The sequence below is a fragment of the Protopterus annectens genome, chromosome 3.part0, assembly GCF_019279795.1.
Source record: "Protopterus annectens isolate FY-2018-M chromosome 3.part0, PAN1.0, whole genome shotgun sequence".
Classification (NCBI taxonomy): domain Eukaryota; kingdom Metazoa; phylum Chordata; order Ceratodontiformes; family Protopteridae; genus Protopterus; species Protopterus annectens.
This window is the reverse complement of record NC_056731.1, coordinates 1796244730-1796257375: the sequence shown is the minus strand read 5'-3', so window position 1 is coordinate 1796257375 and position 12646 is coordinate 1796244730. Positions and strand designations below refer to the sequence as shown.

General features: G+C 41.3%; 1 long non-coding RNA gene across 1 annotated transcript in view; it reads right to left on the bottom strand.

Annotated features, from left to right (window-relative positions):
- LOC122797065 overlaps positions 1-12646 on the bottom strand; it is a 234397-nt gene that overhangs the window by 35238 nt on the left and 186513 nt on the right. The gene's annotated exons all lie outside the window — the stretch shown is intronic.

The window sequence follows — 12646 nt, the reverse complement described above, 5'->3', positions numbered from 1 at the left end:
AAGCATGGCACTATTGTGTCTGTAGTACACAGCTGCTGCCCTGTAGGTTATCTCATGAAAAGGATCACTGTGCTAACAAGCACGGCACTATTGTGTCTGTAGTACACAGCTGCTGCCCTGTAGGTTACACCATGAAAAGTGACCACTGTGCTAACAAGCATGGCACTATTGTGTCTGTAGTACGCAGCTGCTGCCCTGTAGGTTACTCCATGAAAACGGTTCACTGTGCTAACAAGCACAGCACTATTGTGTCTGTAGTACACAGCTGCTGCCTTTAGGTTACCCCATGAAAAGGGATCACTGTGCTAACAAGCATGGCACTATTGTGTCTGTAGTATACAGCTGATGTCCTGCAGGTTACCCCATGAAAAGGGATCACTGTGCTAACAAGCAAGGCACTATTGTGTCTGTAGTACACAGCTGCTGCCCTGTAGGTTACCCCATGAAAAGGGATCTCTGTGCTAACAAGCATGGCATTATTTTGTTTGTAGTATGCAGCTGCTGCCCTGCAGGTTACCCTGTGAAAAGGGGTCTCTGTGCTAACAAGCACAGCACTATTGTGTCTGTAGTATGCAGCTGCTGCCCTGCAGGTTACCCCATGAAAAGGAGTCTCGGTGCTAACAAGCATGGCACTATTGTGTCTGTAGTATGCCGCTGCTGTTCTGCAGTTTAACTAGATAAACCTAGCACTCCAGTGGTTCCAGGTTGTTGAATAACATATGATTGGAGGAGTTGCTTTACATTGGCTCTCCATACAGTGCTTATATAATGCTTATACACTGAGGTAAGAGCACAAATGTGATCTTGTCCCATTGCATAAAACTCCTTATGAATTGCTAAGAGCTTTATCATGCAGGTATACTATGCACCAGCCCTGCTCTTCTGACTACCAACATCCTGGTAGTCACAGAAACGTGGCTAAAGATAAAGTGAAGAAACTCCAGCTGTATTCGGTTGCATACCACCTACTCAGAGGTGATCACTGCCTTACCTGCAAGGCCATGTCCAACCCAGAATTGATGGACATGCTCCACCTAAAGTAAACCAAATCCCCTCAAGCCACATGCTCTAGGGATCTAAACCTCACCACAACAATAAATAGGATGTGCTGGAGGGATAGATTCCTGTCCCAGAGACTTCCCATGCTTTGGAACAAGATTCCAATCTACATTAGGCAGAGCTTCTCACTAACACTCTTCAACAGAAACCTTGACGAGTGGATGGGAAACAGTAAGTTTACCCCGGGGATCACTTCAGTGGCTCTACTGGACAGAGGCACAGGGAACTAATCTAAGGGGGCGGCGAAAGCCAACACATTCTGGCTAGGCTTATAAATGCCTTCTGGCAGATAGCCTAGTACCTACCTATGAACCTATGAACCTATAAGGCAAGAAATCAAAGGTGAGGAGATTCTACCACCAGGTTATAACATATGAAGAAATGCAGAACTAAGAAAGAAGGTGGTGGCTTAGCCATCATCTACAAAAATCTTCTTAATCTTCCCATCTCCCATAACAGCTCACCTATAATAAATAATGCAGAGATACTATTATCTTCTCTACAAGTCAACAAACACAAAAGGCTGCGTATAATAGGAATATACATACCCCCATACATACTATAGAAGGATTTCTATTCTGGATATCATGTGACATATCACAATAAACAATCACATTCTGTCACTTTAACATAGACTTGCAAACCATAATTCTGGATTTCCCTTCCAATGCCAAAAATGGATATGGTTTCTCTCAACTAATCTCCACCCCTACCAGCTGTAGCAAACCAACTAACTAACAGGGCAACTATAATTGGCTGGATACAAACTAACACCTCAAAAAATATCAATAACTGGAACCCTTCCAGATGTCTCAAGTGACCATCACCCTGTTTTTAGCATAAGAAATAAAAAAATCATAACTCTCTACAAAAACAACACCATTTTAACAGTGTACACAACCTTTCCTCCTTCAATGTTGACTTTTTCAACTCTGAACTAAAAGCTGTCAACTGGAAGGTGATACAAACAATCCATCTGGACAAAGCCATTGCCCTTTTTAACCCAATAGTCATCACAAATATTAAATACCTATACTCCAATCAGAACAAAAGAATTAAAAATAACCCTGTACCATGGTTTTCTAAACAGAGTAAACATTTAATGAAAAATTGAGACAAAGGATGGGACTCATCGAACCAAAATAAAACCATCATCAGTCATTAGGAATATAGACATCTTAGAAATATGAAATAAAAATAAGATCAGATATGATAAAAAAAATGTCCACACTAAGCTGCAGACTGAAGACCAGTACAGCCCTAAAGCCTTTTGGTTAGAAATAAACCTCTTAATAAATCCAGGCCAGATCATACAACCCACCCCAATCCCAAATAACCAAACTGCCAGCATCACCAGTCAGTTCAGCTCTCACTTTATTCAGACAGTAACCTCACTTATCATCACTTCAACTCCCATTGCCAATATCCCTGAAACACACACACACAAAAAATTCTCATTCCAACCTGTGCCCACATCTACTATTAAGAAGCCAAACCCTCTACTCTTGCACGTGACAACTAACAAGCCTTGGCTTGCTCAGTTTCTATCCTGATAAACCACTACCTTAAATAAAGCTAAGTCCCTGCCCTATGGAAAAATCATGTAGTTTACCTTTGCATAAAGGAGGAAGCTCCAATGCTTATAGACCTATAGTCATGTTATCTCCCCAGTCAAAGGTTTTAGATCAATATATAGAAACACAAGTCCTTAGTTATATTACTGACATGAACCTGCTCTCCCCAAGTCAGCACAGCTTTACCCTCATCATAGCGCTGTTACAACTCTTCTTAACTTTATCACATTAGTCAATCAGAACAGGAATTGTACTAATTCTGTATCAGCTGTATTCCTTGACCTATCAAAGGCCTCCGACACCATCTCACATCACAAACTACTAGTAAAACTGTACGCATTAAGACTAGGACCATCATCACTTTCTTGGTTTAGTACCTACCTAAGTGAATTTAGGCAGTGAAATGACAAAATGAACCTCCCCTGTAACAGTCAGAGTTCCCCAAGACTCAGTTCTGGGTTCTCTGCTATTTAAAATGTTCACAAATGATCTGCACACTACAACCATACATGCTTTTATTATACAGTATGCAGATGATTGTACTGTTATTTGCTCAGCCAAAAGACTTGATAAACTGAAACAGCTTCCTCCGGAATACCTTTCTTCTGTTGAGGCTTGGCTACCTGCCTCACAACTACTGCTTAATCCCCAAAAAATCTAAATTGATCCTGTTCATTCCCAGGCCACTAACTGCCTATAAAAGACACCACCATTTTCTCATCCATTGAACTAGCTAACATTGAATTAGTAACCTACACTAAACTATTAGGAGTCATCACTGATGAAAATCTGAACTATGACCACCAGACATAACAGGCAGTAAAGAAAACCTGCCAGAAGCTAGGCACCCTCTACAAGGCCAAGCCATATCTAACAGACGTGGCTACAATAAGCATAGCATTCACCTGCCTACTATGCAGCCCCCCCTACTCATTAACCTTCAGTCTACCTTAGTCTCCTCATTTGTGCCATGCTATAATAAAGTAGCCAAGTGTGCCCCTCACACAGCTACAGGGATCCGAGACATTGTTTGATACACTCACATCTAGTGATTACCCACAAACTTGTATATTATCCTGATAAATGTCGAAGCCTAAATAGCATTCCCCAGCGATATAACCCAGTAGACCACTGCCATCTCCTGATAAACCACTGCTGGCAACAACCAAATGCAAACATTCTGCAGGATAGTCACTGTACTCCTTTCCCTCTCAAAAATCTTGAACTCAACTCCTTCCCTTGCTGTCAGACAAAATGGAAATGCAAAATCCTTTAAAACTCACTTAAAACAATACTTCTCTGACACATGGCCATGCTCATGCTGTACTGCCACCTATGTCTCTGCGTCACAGCCTCACCTCAGGCTTTGTCTCTACCGAATGGTACACTGCTACAGTCATCCTTCTCCATAAAGGTGGAGCGACTACAGAGCTTGGGAATTATTGCCCCATTAGCCTGATGAGTCTGATATGTAAGGCTATGGAGCGCATCATCATTGACCTAATTAACAAGGATATAAGGAATCTTCAAACTCTAGATCCCACTCAATTTTGTTTTGTGAAAGGTAGATCATGCCTGCTCAACCTGGTTGACTTCTGTGAGTCAGTCACCAGAGCTGTGGATGAGGGCAAGGCAGTTCAAACAGCCTACCTCGATCTGGCCAAGGCCTTTGACACCATTCCCCACTCAGGAATTATTGATAAACTCACCAAACTAGGCATCAACCCCTTTATCACTAGGTGGGTTGCAAATTGGCTCACAGATAGAACCCACAGTGTGAAAGCAGCGGACTCCAAGTCATACTGCCTACCAGTCACGAGTGGAGTCCCACAGGGATCTGTCCTGGGTCCTCTCCTGTTTGGCATCTACTTCTCAGAAGTCCAGGCCAACACAGAGGGACTCTGGCTGACCAAGTTCACAGATGACTGCAAGCTGGGAGCCATTATTAATTCCCCAAGTGATGTAGATATCCTACAGAAAGGCCTCACTGAGACCGATGACTGGTGTCGAAACCATGGCCTTAAGCTTAATGCCAAAAAATACATTGTCATCCCCTTTGGGAAAAACTCAACTCCCACTAATTACCACATCAATGGGAGCCCACTGAACACTGAAGGTGTTATAAAAGATCTGGGGACACAAGCTGACAGCAACCTCTCCTTCGACCACCACATTGCCACAGTGGTCAGAAAGTCCTTCTATGTGGCACATCTCATTACCAAAGGTTTTGCATCCAGGAAGAAAGAGGTCAACATCTCTCTCTACTCTTCCCTCATTAGACCAATTATTGAGTATAATGCCCCATTTGGCATGTACCTCACTAGATACAAGCAACAGCTGGAAAGGCAACAAAAGTACCTCACAAAGAGGATCCTAGGCCTTAAACACATGTCCTACATGGACAGACTCAAAATACTCGAGCTATTCTCTGTCTCATATCACCTACTGAGAGGCGATCTCTGCTTGACTTACAAAGCCAGGTCTGACCCGGCTCTGTTAGAAATGCTACATCTAAAGAAATCTCAGTCCCTCCACACCACATGCTCCAGAGACCTCAGCCTCATTACCACAGTCAACAGAGCATGCTGGAGGGACAGATTCATAACCCAGAGACTGCCCATGCTCTGGAACAGACTTCCCATACATGTCAAGCAGAGCACCTCACTGGCCCTCTTCAAGAGAAATCTTGATGAGTGGATGGGAAAAAGAAAGTTCCCCCCAGGGATCACTCTAACGTTGGGTGGCAAGATGCCAGGGCACTTCTATGTGCTAGGCTTGTAAAGGCTCCAGGGCCATTAGCTTAGTACACACCTATGAACCTATGTTCAAAAACAAATCTCAAATTGCACCACAACCACTCTACAAACTTTCGGTCATTTATGTGATACTTTCTTGTTTTTCCACAACTTACTATTTACTCATTTATTTACTTTTCATAACATTCATCCCTTACATACTTCCACCTGCCTTTCACCTAGTCCCATCCTAACTTCGGCTACATCACAGTACTTTATAACTCTTTTTAACTTACAGATATACTGCTGTCCTTAAACTATTACACTCTCCACTCATCTATCAGCAGACTACTGTCTCCTAGCTTCCATTTCTCTCACCACCTTCTCCTCTCTTGCTGCTAGCCTGTATAATCTCCTCCCATTTCCCTCCTGTACTAAATATTAGATACATTTCTATTTCAACCAGTATTCTTAGTTACCCTACCCATTGTCTGTTATATTTGTACACTGTGGATAGAAAAATTGCTTTTTCTTCATTATTTATGAACTTGGTACCCTGTATAATGTGGGTCTATATCATATGAGTGAATCGCACAAATCGCAAACGCCCATAATATTGAATGTACCGGACCTCGAAGTGCTTTTTCTGAGATCGCGGTACAGTAAAGAATGGGATATTTGCCCTTTCCTCACTGTAGTACGATCTTGGAGTTGGAATATATATTTAGCAGGGGGTGTGGGGGGCACAGCCTCCCAGAACAGGAAGTTCAAGGTCCAGTACATTCGATATTATGAGTGTTCGCAATTTGTGTGATTCAATCATATGATATAGACTCTATAATGTAATTAGAAATATCACTTTTCTTGTTTTCTCACCATGTATACTGATTGTATTTATTGTTATGACTTTGGACTATATGTTTTTTTTTTAATTATATTTTCTAAGTCGATTGTTATGTTTTGGAATTTTTCTCTGCTGAAAAGCGGCACCTTTTTATGCTCTGTCGGACTATCTCAGTGAACAAAATGCAATCAATCAGTCAGTCAATCAATAAAGAAACATTTATGAATAGGGTAACAGCTGCAGCCAGAGTCCCATTGATTTCAAGACCCTTACCTTGTACGTCTTCTCACTTTTTTCTTAAAACATCCCTTCTTATTAATTTATTATTTGTTGTCATGGTAATGCTGCCTCCCTTGAATGTTCTGGCCTTAATTCTCAGGTCACACAGCAAGGCAGATCCTTAAAATGTATTATATTTTAAGAGCGTAAATATATTTTTAGAACTAAAGTAGACACTTCTAGCAGGGAGCAGTTCAGTAAATCAAATCTAATTTCATCAAACTCGGTGGCTGTTTAAAACGGAGGGATACATTTTTAATGTAGTGGTCTTTATAAGGTACACTAATTCATTTCTCTTAAATAATATAACGGTCAGTTTAAATAATCAAAAGATAGGATTAGTAATCAGTGTTTCCAGATTCCTGTCCCGACCATTCATGTCTTGTTGAACAGACATTCAGCCTCTGCACTATTTACCTTTCACCCCTTTATTTATCATGAGTTGTTCTCCGTGTTTTAGTTATTATTCAACCAAATGTTAGCTTTTTTTGTTGTTTTGCAAGATAAGATCTTCAGAAATGCTTTGAACTTTATGAGTGAAAGTTGTGTATTTGTCCTTGTGCTAGCATAGTGTGTTCTTTTTTTTTTCCAATCCCAGACAGCTGGGGCACACTGCAAGGAGAATATCCAAACAATATGAGGGGAAGAGTGGCAGTGCAAATCTAAAATACACTTCACCATCATTTTAACGTTTTTAAACATTTCTGACAGCATTTTTGTTGGCTAGACAATGAGAGTAGCAGGACTGCAACTCTGCTGAGTTGTCTTTACTGCACAATTCCAGTATCAGAAGGAGTTGTATGGTATTGTATTTTATTCAGTCCTTTTCATTGAATGATTTCAGGCATTTTATTGGTTTCTCTCATAACGAAGTCACCAGTAAGCAGCTCTCCTACACTTATGTTATTTAAAAACCTTTTCATTTTCTATTACCATTGGGGTGGCTATGAGGGTGAAGCCGTTATCTCTCCACCATCTCTCTCAACCATCCAGATTTTTACAAAATGTCCAGATTTTTGCCTCATAGTTTTCTGAAATAATTCTGGCAAATCACCATGAATTGAAGTCACTAAATAATGACATACATTTGAGATTCAGATATTTATATCCTTCAGAAAACACATGATGACACAAAACCATTTATTTTAGCAACATTTTAGGTTTGTAAGAGCAATATTTAAAACTTGTCCCTGATTTTGGCCCTTTGTCCCGCCCATTATTGTTAGCTTTGTCCAGATTTCTTGCACTTAAGAGGTTAAGAGGTATGCTCCCCACTGACCGAATGATCCAGCAAGTTGGCTTGAATGTGAGAAGGCAGAACTTTATGAAACATATTCATATTGCTTCCCCAGTTTTTGTCTTCTACTTATATGGTGGGATTTATGTTTGTTTCTGACCTGTTCAGTGGTAGCGGATTCCATGCACAGTAAGAAGACCATGTTCTCTAGTGCAGACATAAGGCCTATTCTGGGTGCCACTAGGCATCCATGACTGTGATGTGGTAATCACCAGTAGATGGTTCACTTGGAACATATCCTGCAACATTCTGAGCAAATTTATAAGCCCTGGTCAGTGGCATAGCAGCATAATGTGCTAGCTCTGTGCCTCTAGTTTGCAGTTGCCAATACCACTCACCTAGGAAAATGCATATTGTCTGCATGTGCAGAGCTTTTTATCCCAACATAACTCAAGCTGCACAATACAATAATTTGCTCCAAATCAGTTTCAGAATATTGCTGAAAACTGGGTACAGGTAGAATATAACTATTTATTATAGCTCTGAATGTTAATTTGTCTTTCCAGAAGTTTGATGACTTGGTCAGGTTATCAACTGCTGTTCCTGCCCTGCTGTGTCATTTGGTAGTAATATTCTTTGTCTTATGTAATTTCTTTGCAATGAATTAACAGTTTTGATACCTGAAATTTCAGTAAAGAAAATGGTGTGTGACAATTGCCTCTGAATAAATTGTGGAGTAAAGAATCTATAAAACACATCAGCCTTTATCATTGTATCTTTTATCAAGAGTTAAGACAGTCACTGGGAGGCAATGAAGAGTTACCAAATAGCTGGGTAACTACAGCAGAGCTAGTAAGGGAGACTGCTAGAAAGGTGCTTGGTGTGACATCTGGACAGAGGAGGGAGGACAAGGAGACATGGTGGTGGAATGAGGAAGTACAGGAGAGTATACAGAGGAAGAGGCTGGCGAAGAAGAAGTGGGATTGTCAAAGAGATGAAGAAAGTAGACATGAGTATAAGGAGATGAGGCGCATGGCAAAGAGAGAGGTGGTGAAGGCTAAGGATAAGACATATAGAGAGTTGTATGAGAGATTGGACACTAAAGAGGGAGAAAAGGACCTGTACTGATTGGCTAGACAGAGGGACAGAGCTGGGAAAGATGTGCAGCAGGTAAGGGTGATAAAGGACAGTGAGGGAAACGTACTCACAAGTGAGGAGAGTGTGTTGAGTAGATGGAAAGAGTACTTTGAAAGGCTGATGAATGAAGAGAATGAGAGAGAGAGAAGGTTGGATGATGTGGGGATAGTGAATCAGGAAGTGAAGCAGATTAGCAAGGAGGAAGTAAGGACAGCTATGAAGAGGATGAAGAATGGAAAGGCTGTTGGCCCAGATGACATACCAGTGGAAGCATGGAGGTGCTTAGGAGAAATGGCAGTGGAATTTTTAACCAGATTGTTTAATGAAATTTTGGAAAGTCAGAGGTTGCCTGAGGAGTGGAGAAAAAGTGTTTTGGTACCTATCTTTAAGAATAAGGGTGATGTGCAGAGCGGCAGTAACTACAGAGGGATAAAATTGATCAGTCACAGCTTGAAGTTATGGGAAAGAGTAGTGGAAGCTAGGTTAAGAAGGGAGGTGATAATTAGTGATCAGCAGTATGGTTTCATGCCAGGAAAGAACACTACAGATGCAATATTTGCTCTGAGAGTGTTGTTGGAGAAATACAGAGAAGGTCAGAAGGAGTTGCATTGTGTATTTGTGGACTTAGATATGACAGGGTGCCTAGAGAGGAGTTGTGGTATTGTATGAGGAAGTCGGGAGTGGCAGAGAAGTATGTAAGAGTGGTACAGGATATGTACAAGGGTAATGTGACATTGGTGAGGACTGCGGTGGGAGTGACAGATACGTTTAAGGTGGAAGTGGGATTACATCAAGAATCAGCTCTGAGCCCTTTCTTATTTGCAGTGGAGATGGACAGGTTGACTGATGAGATTAGACAGGAGGCCCCGTGGACTATGATGTTTGCAGATGATATTGTGATATGTAGTGAGAGTAGGGACCAGGTTGAGGAGACCCTGGAGAGGTGGAGATATGCTTTAGAGAGGAGAGGAATGAAGGTCAGCAGGGCTAAAACAGAATATATGTGTGTAAATGTGAGTGAGGGTAGAGGAATGGTGAGGATGCAGGGAGTAGAGTTGGTAATGGTAGATGAGTTTAAGTACTTGGGATCAACAGTTCAGAGTAATGGTGAGTGTGGAAGAGAGGTGAAGAAGAGAGTACAGGCAGGGTGGAATGGGTGGAGAAGAGTGTCAGGAGTGATTTGTGACAGACGAGTACCAATAAGAGTGAAAGGGAAGGTCTACAAGAGGGTAGTGAGACCAGCTATGTTATATAGGTTGGAGACGGTAGCATTGACGAAAAGGCAGGAGTCAGAGCTGGATGTGGCAGAGTTAAAGATGTTAAGATTTGCACTGGGTGGGACTAGGATGGACAGGATTAGGAATCCGTATATTAGAGGGTCAGCTCAGGTTGGTTAGTTTGGAGACAAAGTCAAAGAGGCAAGATTGCATTGGTTTGGACATGTGCTGAGGAGGGATGCTGGGTATATTGGGAAAAGGATGCTAAGGATGGAGCTGCCAGGTAAGAGGAAAAGAGGAAGGCCTAAGATAAGGTTTATGGATGTGGTGAGAGAGGACATGCAGGTGGTTGGTGTGAAAGAGCAAGATGCAGAGGACAGGAAGAAATGGAAACAGATGATCTGCTGTGGTGACCCCTAACAGGAACAGCCGAAAGAAGAAGAAGATGATCCATCAGTTTTCCAAATGGAGTTATCTGACCTCTTTAGGCCCTCCCCCATCTTATGCACACCTAGAAGGACTGGTGCTGCTTCAAACAGCTGTTTCCAAAAAATATCACAGCTCCTGACTGCAGTAAAGCAGCACTGAGGCGTTTCTCTTGCAACAATTGCATTATTCTACAGTGTGGTACTGAATTTCTAGAGTCTGGTATTTTATATAACTTTTTTCTTCTTCTTTACACTTTTTAATCTTTATATCATACTACTTTAAAGCTTTTAGTCTGGCAGTTAGTGCAGTGGACTAAAGCTCTGACTTGCTTCCGGTGTCCTAAGGTAGGGGGTTTGATTCCTTCTACCTTTATGCGCCTACTAAGTAAGTCACATAACCACAGGGTACTCCTGGGTTGTCCCTGGAAAGAGATACTTTACCCAGTGGGCTTACCCGGTCAACAAATAGAAAAAAGTAGACATCCTTTGGTATATTAATGGTTCACACTGGTCCGTCTAATCCTTGTATATATTATAAACCTATTCACAACTTTTCTCCAGCACTTCAATGAGCCCCTGTTTTGGTATTTTTTTTTTTGCAGGTGACTGTAAATCTGTGCATTCCTGCAATCCAGGTGATCTGACAACCCAGAAAGCTTTTTCTTTGGAGAAATGTAATCCTACCACATGTTTTTTTTTTTTTTATCACCAAGCTTGTCCCTCAAGTTGGACTTTCCACACAAAATACTAAAGTCAATCCTATGGAGTTTCAGTCATCTTTGGCTTAGTGTGATTTCATATTTTCCAGTTATGATGACTTATCTATGTATACACGACACCTGTCAGACGCCTGGCCCACTAGCCTGCTTTAGTCCTGTAGAGATTAGCTCAATCCAGTATTGCATTAGATCATTGCCACTTCTCTTCAGTATGTGGTCTTTCTATCTAAAATAAAGAAGGCATGGTGGTTCCTGTACTGAAAAAAGTTTGACTTTGACCTGACGATTTTGCCAATTTCATAGCTATCACCAAATTTCCCTTTTCAGATAAAGCTTTGGAGAAGGTGTTTTATGTCCAGTTGAATTCTACATGCAAGGAAATGACATGCATGACTCATTGCAGTCAAACTTTCACTCCAGACACATTACTGGAACAGCCGTTACAAGGTATTTAATGATCTCTTCCTCACGATGAGGGACCAGTGTTATTACCAAATCATGCTACTTTTGAAGCTCTCATCTGCCTTTGGTAAAGTGGATCATAGTTTCTTGTTCGACCATTTGTGATCCTACCTGAGCATCACTGGTGTAGTTCTAGACTGCTTTGACTTCCACCTCTCCAGATGTATAGAGGTAGGATTATGGGGCTGAAAGCTTCTGCTTCTTACTCTGTCAGTTGTGGTATTTAGCAAGTTTCGAAGTTAGGAACACTCTCATTCACTGTTTATATACATCTCAATATCAGATGTTATTAGACGGAGGGGCTAACACTATTATTGTTCCGTTGATGACACAGAGCCACAACTCTCCTTGCCTTAATAGTCTGTGACTGATGTTAGAATTCTGACTGCTGATTCGTAATACATCCATGAGTTCATGGCAGCTACTCATAGTATGTCCATCACCTCAAAGATGGCAGCCTTGCCTATACATGCCACATCGAGGGAGCCAGTCCTGTCAGGAAATCATGTTGGAGGTGTATAATCCTGGTGTTGTTTTCAACAACAAACCAAACTCTTAAGGATGACATTTCAACTATTCCCAGATATTCTTGATTTTAGTTTATGGTTATCATGGTAATTAAGCTTTTTATTCCACATGCACACTTTCCTCTAGTGGTTTGTGTCATTATTTCCTCCATAATGGACTTTTATAATGCTATGTATCTAGGGCTTCCAGTCTGTAAACTTGACTACCTCCAGCATGTTCAAAACTTCACAGCCCAGCTGCTTATAATAGTATCTCATTACCAGTATATTATGCCAGTCTTGCATGAAATATACTGCTTATCAATTCATTAGTGGAGCATATGTAATTAATAACTGATGAGTGAGTGGCGTGGGTATATTGACGATTTACCCATGGTTGGCCTGGCTTGATCACAAGGGCTGCTAACCTCATTCTTACCTATGACCCT